The 8179-nt window shown below is 44.4% G+C and overlaps 1 long non-coding RNA gene across 1 annotated transcript in view; it reads left to right on the forward strand.

The window, feature by feature from the left end:
* Positions 1 to 3425: 3425 nt before the first annotated feature.
* The window catches only part of LOC106813772, a 22365-nt gene continuing 17611 nt past the window's right edge, over positions 3426 to 8179 (forward strand). Inside the window, exon 1 of the long non-coding RNA XR_001394506.1 lies at positions 3426 to 3548. This is a non-coding gene — a long non-coding RNA (uncharacterized LOC106813772). The remainder of the gene's footprint in view (positions 3549 to 8179) is intronic.

Consider the following 8179-nt stretch of genomic DNA (forward strand, 5'->3'; position numbering starts at 1 on the left):
CGCAAAATATACGAGAGTAGACACAATTAATATGCGCTATATACGGCGAAGTAAGAAACATATTAATATGCCCGCTATATACACGATAGGACTCAATACATATGCCGGCTATATAACAACGATCAAGAACTATAATAAATGCCATGCTATATAACGAGAGTAAGGACGCAATTTAAAGTAGCCGCTATATTGACGGGAGTAAGACAATCAATAATATGCCGCTAATATTACTCGAGTAGGACGCAATTAATAGCCGCTATATACACAGTAAGACACAATTAATATGCCGGCTATATAGAAAGTAAGACACAATTAATAAGCCGCTATCGTAAGATAGAGTAGGACAATTTAAGATGCCGCTATATACACGAGTAAGTACGCCATTAATATTGCCGCTATATAGAGAGGTAGGGACAATTAATTATTGCCGCTATATTAACGCGAGTAGTGACTCAAGAATATGCCAGGCGGCATATACGCGAGTAGGACGCAATTAATACGCTATCTACACGAGTAAGACAATTAAGTATCCGCTATATAACACGAGTGAGACGCAATAAATGCCGCTATATAACACGAGTAGGTACGCAATAATACCGCTATATAGAAGAGTAGAACAATAATATGCCGCTATATATACGAGTAGGACAAATTATATGCCAGCTAAGTATATACGAGTATAGGACAATAATGTGCCTCTATATATAACGAGTAGGACAATTAATAGGCGCTCTGGTGTAAAATTAGGACAATATCCTACCTACGAGATATGCCCAAAAATTGCCTAAGCTGAGAGCAGTGTAAAGCTGTGCCGGAAGTTACCAAACACCTAACAACGTCTGCAATATCTACATAACACATTATATTCTGCAGGTAAAAAATAGCAATACTAATTCATTTCAAGCACAGACCTACGCTCTACGCTGTGCGTGTGTGCGTGGCGGCGTGCGTGCGGTGCGTGCGTGCGTGCGTGCGTGCGTGCTTACCTGTATACTAGCAACTACGGCCGAGATACCTTGCCTTAAGCCCCCGAAAACCAACACTCAATGCCACAGAAACCATAAGGTAAAGTGACAAGCGTACAACCCGCGCGTAAGCACCACGCATCATCGCACACACGCAAAATTGGATACGATAAGGTATATATAGATCACTCTTCACATAGCGTTGGCTGCGCGTCTCACAGGGGAGAGGACGCGACTGCTTGCCCGAGGCAGCCGGCTGAAAGTGCGATAGAATTTACTTAGCACTTCAATTTTAAGCATATATTTTAACGAGTATATTAAAGAAAAAGTGAAAAACTAAAGTGCCCAACTCCTAACGCTAAACCACTAACCTCTGACCCAAACCTAACCAGCTACCCGCTAACCACTATACTCATGACCCCCTAATTAAATTTAAAATATATGTTAAAATTAGAAGTGCCTAGTAAACATATCCTATCGCACCTTTCAGCCGGCTGCGCCTCTGAGCAATAATGCCGCATGTTACTCGCACCCCAACACCTCTTTATACATTACTACAGAGTCATGTGAAATGCAGGGCAGTGCTGTGCAAATGAAATATTGGGATCGCCACCCGCTCTAAAGTATAAGCACCTTATGACCCCGAAAACGACTAGTACTGTATATACTAAATTTAAATATTGCAACAAAATATTATTGCTTTCGGGGCGATTGTACGTGGTCGCAGAAACGGTAGCAGTAATGAAAAGTAAACAACACGCTAGACAATAATGGTTCGCTCCTATCTTTCTGGTGAGAATAATAATATTCCACTTTAATGCATTTTTAATCCATTTTTTACTTGTAATGTCAGCTTCTGCCAGAAGGTAGCAGCATCGTCCAGTAATGTAATCGATTGTAATGCCGGCTTCTGCCACGAGGTAGCAGCATCGTTCAGTCAAGTAATTGGTCGTAAATATATTCCTTATTATGGTAACGCGTCTTTACTATATTTATTCACTTGTTTATTTTATTACTTATTTATCAACACGCATACATACATATTTCAGTAGGCTTTCCCTAATCCACAGCTTTCGCGAGAGATGTGCAACTCAGTGAACCCCTCTAGTAAGAGGTGTGAATGTTATTTTACTCCTGACGAGATATGCACAAAACCGCCCACGCGCATGTACATGATGTAGGTCAAGCTAATGTGCGTATGATAACCTCGGTCAACAAATCATAATAATATACCTACACATGCATTATATTCTAAACGATAAACGTAACAATAAGTAATTGCTCCGGGGCTTGTGCCACGAGGTCGCAGCATCGTCCAGTCATGTACTACAGCAATCGATTGCAAATATATTCGTTATTATGAACATGCAACTTTGATATTGAAGACCTGAGACGACATGAGATTTTTTAAGTTTTCGAGTTTCTGTATAATATATATAAATGTAACACCAATACTATATAAATAAATTTTCAGTCTTTAATTTTGAGTATTTTTCCTCATGTGAAATATCCAGGTATTTGGTTGAGAAATGTTGATGATATGACTAATTAAGTCACAAACAATGGGGAAGAATGCTCCAAAAATCCCGTTTTATACCTTCCCATAGGGATTCCCCAAAATGGGTCAAAATTCCGTCACAAAAATGCCCGTAACTCGTCACAGGAGTGGAATTTTTTAATTCTGTAAACGGATCTCTGTTTCTTGTGACTGGGGCTATCGAGATCTAAAAGATATAAAAAATGACCTACTGTGTCTATCATTGCTTTTCTTTGTTTCACATCGGACATAATATAATATATGAAAATTCATGCGCAGATGAAACTTAGAAACTCAGAAACTCGGAAATTCAGAAACTCGAAAACTCAGAAACTCAAAAAGTCGTATGTCGTTTCAGGGCTTCCATATAATATTGTTAAGACTATACACGCTCTACTTTGAACGTATTAGAATGGCTGAAGAACATTCTCTTGACAGTCAACAGTGGGCGATGTCGGAGCGTCTTTTTCATTTACATTAGCAAAGCGGGGAACCCAGGGCATGATGCTGCGAGGTAAATAAACATTATAGATCGGGTTTAACCAAGCACACGTGCTGTCGGCTCGCCTGGCTCCGGTTTGAACGCATAAGAACGGGCGAAGAAAATTCTCTTGGCAATCAACGGTGACCGACGCACGAGCGCCATCTTCCTCTACATTTATATGGTCATAGCAATATTAATACCAATAAAATTGTCTTGGGTAGTTATTATCTCTTATGTTATATTTAAAACGGTGTATATATAAATAGACATAGGAGATATATGTATTATATGTTATACAAGGAACGATTCAGTGCACGCGTTGATCGTGTCACGTTTGCTGTTGTTTTCTGCCACTCGGTGGCAGCACGTTCGGTGGCGCTTGTGTCGCAGATGACGTCATGGGAAAAATAACTTGGTACTGTTGCTGAAGAGATAAGCAGCGTCTTATTTCTCACATTTCTGCGAAAGTACGTCGTTATTTACGTGCACCGTTGGGATATTATTCTGTATTATTCAATCGTCGGGGATTGTATCATTCATGACGACCTGGTAAATGTATTTGGTGAGTAAAAGCTGCAAAGTCTGTCGGCGTATGACCGTATCTACTATCTAGCTAGCAGTGCACTGTTGTGTTGACATTCTTGAATGGAAATATACATGTAGTAGGCCTACATTATAATCATGCAAGCTCTACCCGCGTACCATTTTCGCTTCGCGACAGGTGTGTGGAGGAACGAAAATGCTACACGGTTAGAACTGATGACAGCTGCTTCTTGAAGGCTCTTGTACTGGAGTGTAGGCGCTCTGAGTCTAGTCTACAACTAGCCACAGTATTGGAATGTATATGTATGTAATAATGTACCAGCCAGTATACGTAGTTCGCAGTATAAATAGTAGTATGTACGTATGACCTATTATTATACAGAGTGGCTATATGCCCGGCAGCTGGCATATATTAGACAGCTGCCGGGCACGGTCTTCGATTTCCTAAATGCCCGGCAGTTTTTAATTTTCAGCGTTATCTCAAGTAAACAAGGGTTAGGGTTAGGAACTGCCTGGCATTTAGGAAATCGAAGACCGTGCCCGGCTGCCGGGCATGTAGGCTATAGCCACAGCGATTATTATAACTGGTGTCGGTTGAATCAACGTGAGAGAGAGTACCTGTGCACGTCAGTAGTGGGTGAGAGAGCTGTACGTTCAGCGCAGTTCAAGTTTACGTTCTGAGTTTTGACCGTGAGACTACTTTTGAACATGACACACTATATGTGAGATCGGCGAAAAACAATGAAGTCAATTGCTTGTTTATTCGTAATTTTCCACAACCTATTGCAGCACTGCTCTCGAATACGATTTTATATCGCATGCAGTGATCTAGTCTCTATATGTGCACGTGTGCTTTATTTAAATGAATATGATATTAAATATAATATTAGTGATGATAATTCATGTTTAAAATGTTAACACGCAATGAACGCGATGACATTGAGGGACAACGAGAATGTAGGAATTGCTGTACTGTGTGGTGTGCCCCCTGGAATGCAGACTTTATCGGGGATACGAGCCGATACTTTGGTCATACCATTCATTCCATTGCGATCCAACACAGGGATGAAGTTTCACATACTGATCGTCAGTGTACTCGGCACGTTTCTCGAAACCAGTGAGTTCTGTAGCCGCACGTTGTGTTTATCTAGTGTAGTCTTTATCACTATGATCATAATCCTGTTTTTGTGATGGCACGTAAGTGCGTTGCCGCACATTGATAAATCGATTTTCTCTATCGCTTCCCTTGTCGTTGTCGAATTTCAAAGAACGGATTTGCATTCTGAACAGAACTAGCTTCTCGGTACTATCAACACTATATATAAGTATGTATATGTGTACATCCTCCTACTTGGCATTATCCTAAGAGGATTCCTAGGAGGAAGTCTGACTGCTTATCCCAGTATCACGTAACCCAGCGCGAGAGCAGCCCAGCCCTCAGTCGTTACCAGTCGGTCGGTCACCCCTTAGGAAGCCATCGTGCCGGCAGTGACTCTCTCAGAACCCTCTCTCTCTGTGGGAGGGAAAGGAAGCTGTTAGAGGGCGGCAGTCTACGAAGATTCGTGCCGGGAGGCAGGATCCGTGTTTTCTCAGTGAGTCATCGGCGCTCGCGCCCCCTCCCCCAGGGGCCGCCTTTGTTCCCACGGATGTCAAGCCGATAATGGGGTAGAAATTAATGACATGCACAGGAATCCAGAGACAGGAAAATCCATAGTAATGCATATCGGTGGCCCTCGTCGCACGAGTGAATGATGGAAGCTTCGACGTCCTTGCGTATTGTTTGTGCGCGCGGTGGCACGACGGGATGGAGGAGATAGCGTTTGGTTCACAGGGGTCTGTGCTTTAGCGGTGTCACTCTGCAGCGCGTGACTGCGACCGGTGAGCACCGGGGTTGTATAGACTAGTGGGAGTGGGAATGCGTGGTTGGGTGGTGGGTTAGTGGTTGAGGGGTGGGCTTTTTCGATCGTAATGTGAATACGCAAGCTGCTTTTACGGTTGTGTCGACTTTACGATTCTTTGGAGCCTAAGTGGATGTGTGTGTGTGTGTGCGTGTGCGTGCGTGTGTGTGCGTGCGTGTGTGTGTGTGTGCGTGCGTGCGTGTTTATGTGTGTGCGTGCGTGCGTTCGTAGTTATGTATATTTTTCGTGCAAATGTGTGCTACCGTGGATGCAGATTGTGCAGAAACACGGCATGTCTGCTGTGAATTCAGAGTGCGTGCGTAGTGCAGCTGTTGTGTAAAATCCTCGCCGACCTTTCCCTACGAATTGAACAAACGCGCGATTCGTCGAGACGGGAGTGTTTTCAATCCGAGTTCTATGCTCGCCCAAGTTAGTCGACCTTGTTTCCAAAGCCGTATTTTAATTCACTTGGGAATATGGCGGGGGGGGGGACGTCGCCTCGGAAAATAATTTATCGATAACGCGGTGGTGACCTGCTAATGAGAACATTAAATTTCGTGACTCAGAGCCACGCATATTTTTCTTGGACGCACGCATTCAGTAGCAATACCACATGGTCATTAAGTGGCTTTTCGCCTAGTATAGCATGACTCAGAACAGGTTCGTAGATATTCGCTGCATAACTACAAACCTGGTTAATGCGATTGCTCTAAGCACGTAAAGCCAAATTAGCGTTGATGACGCGCAGCCAATTAAAAAATAAATCTGCAAAAATTGGGTCGGAATGACGGAAACCTGTTAAGGTTCCGGAACAATAAAATCTGCAGTAGGCGGATTAATCAATCTAGGCCACCCTGTAGATCCCATCTGATCAGGCGTTTAAAACTCTAAATACCACCTACGCGCGGTTTATTTTCGTCGAAATTATAATGCGCGACGCAACGTAGAAAGCGGAGCATCAATTACCGTCTTGGCTATAACTCTGACCGGATGCTACGGTTGGCGTGAACCAGCTGTCGAATCGAAAGAATGAGAAAATCACTTTTGTAAGCAGATCGGCTGCCTTTTTACGATTGGTTCCACTCTGCTACTTCTAATTTAGTAACCTGGTGGTGTTTTAGTGGGGGGGGGGGGGTAGTTAGTAGGTTAGGGAACGAGTGCGCGTGAGTTCGTGTGCGTTTGCTCTTGGTAGCTAGCCGCTCTTCTTTATGGTGGGTTTTATGCTTCACACTTCATTTCCGATCGCAGCGCAGTCAGCTAATTACTACGGTTCCGGCGCGAATTTGTTGATTCTGCGTTCGGCGATTATTATTCAATCACGAAATGTAAACGCCGCGCAAAAACGCCGAACGTCGTCAAAAGATACAGTTGCCATAGAAACGATCGATTCGCGGTGGCTGCGGGGGTGGTGGAGGGAGTGTGGTTGGATTGATCCTCGTCTATTACTGAAGCCATTCCGTTAGTCCGTCGGGAAGCAATGCGGGAGAGAAGCAGGGATTCATCCTGGAGGGGAGCGAGGCTGGATTGATCCTGGTCTCTTAGTCTTACTGAAGCCATTCCGTTAGTCAGAGCGATGCGGGGAAAAAACGGGGATTCATTCTGGAGGGAAGCACTACTGGATTGATCCTGGTCTCTTAGTCTTACTGAAGCCATCCTGTTAGTCAGCGGGGAGAGAAGCGGGATCGATCCTGTCTGCTCTCCTTCCGATGTCCACGTCGTGAGTCGGTGGGGAAGCGAAGCTGGAAGAGAGGCAGAGATCTTGTTCATGACGTGTGAAGTCTGTTTCTTCGTTGTCGCTCGTACGGCGCGCGTGTGTGGGGGAGGGGATGTGAGATGCTGTATCCTGTACGGACTTATCGCCGTGGCGATGTCGAGTGCGAAACGAAAGACTGTCGTCCTTCTCGCCGATATATTTTATGACGTAGGCTTTTTAACTCTGTCAATCTTTACTTTGCTGTGCTATCTTTAGCCTCACTGCATGGCTATCCTTAAGGTTCTCATTTGCAGTACTCGAGGACCCGTTGTCAGAAACAAAACTAGTTTTAACATTTCTTAAAATATGAGTTCTAACGTCTTAACATTAACTTTTCCTCGTAGTCCGGACGGCCCCCTATACATTGCGTATGTAAAACGTGTAAATTTACCATGTTTGTGTCAACAGTCTAACAGGAAAACAGGACTTTCAACACAGGATTTTAGTGGGTGTGGATTAAGAAATAAAAGGCTTCCTATTTTCTGTGCACGTAGAATAGTCGTGCAACGTGCTCAAGGTAAATTACTAACCGATGAAAATGATCTTGTCATCATTGTCACGCTAACGATAACGCTTAACCTAACTGTAAACATACATTGTGGTTATTTTCTACTATCGCACAGACGTCGTTGAGAAACTATTTAGGATTCTTTTTTCAAACTCGTTAAGTTCGTTCTTCGTTAGCTCTCGTGGATGAGTCATTCGCTCGGTGGTTCGCGTCCCCGTATTTGTCGTCTGCGTTGCGCGTCAGGCGTCGGTTCCATGCCGCCGCCATGCGTACCAACGCGTGACTAATCGTAGATACACGCCGAGCGGGTGAAACCCACCGGCAGTAACCTCCCTACTCCGCCCATACCTCCCCCTCTCTCGTACTCCCCCATATACCTCCACCTCCCCCACCTCCACCATTCCCACCGCCCTTCCCCATCTCCACCGCCCTTCCCCCATCCCCACCGCCCTTCCCCATCTCCACCGCCCTTCCTCCATCCCCACCGCCCT

This window comes from Priapulus caudatus, unplaced genomic scaffold, assembly GCF_000485595.1.
Source record: "Priapulus caudatus unplaced genomic scaffold, Priapulus_caudatus-5.0.1 Scaffold822, whole genome shotgun sequence".
NCBI classification, from domain to species: Eukaryota; Metazoa; Priapulida; class Priapulimorpha; order Priapulimorphida; family Priapulidae; genus Priapulus; species Priapulus caudatus.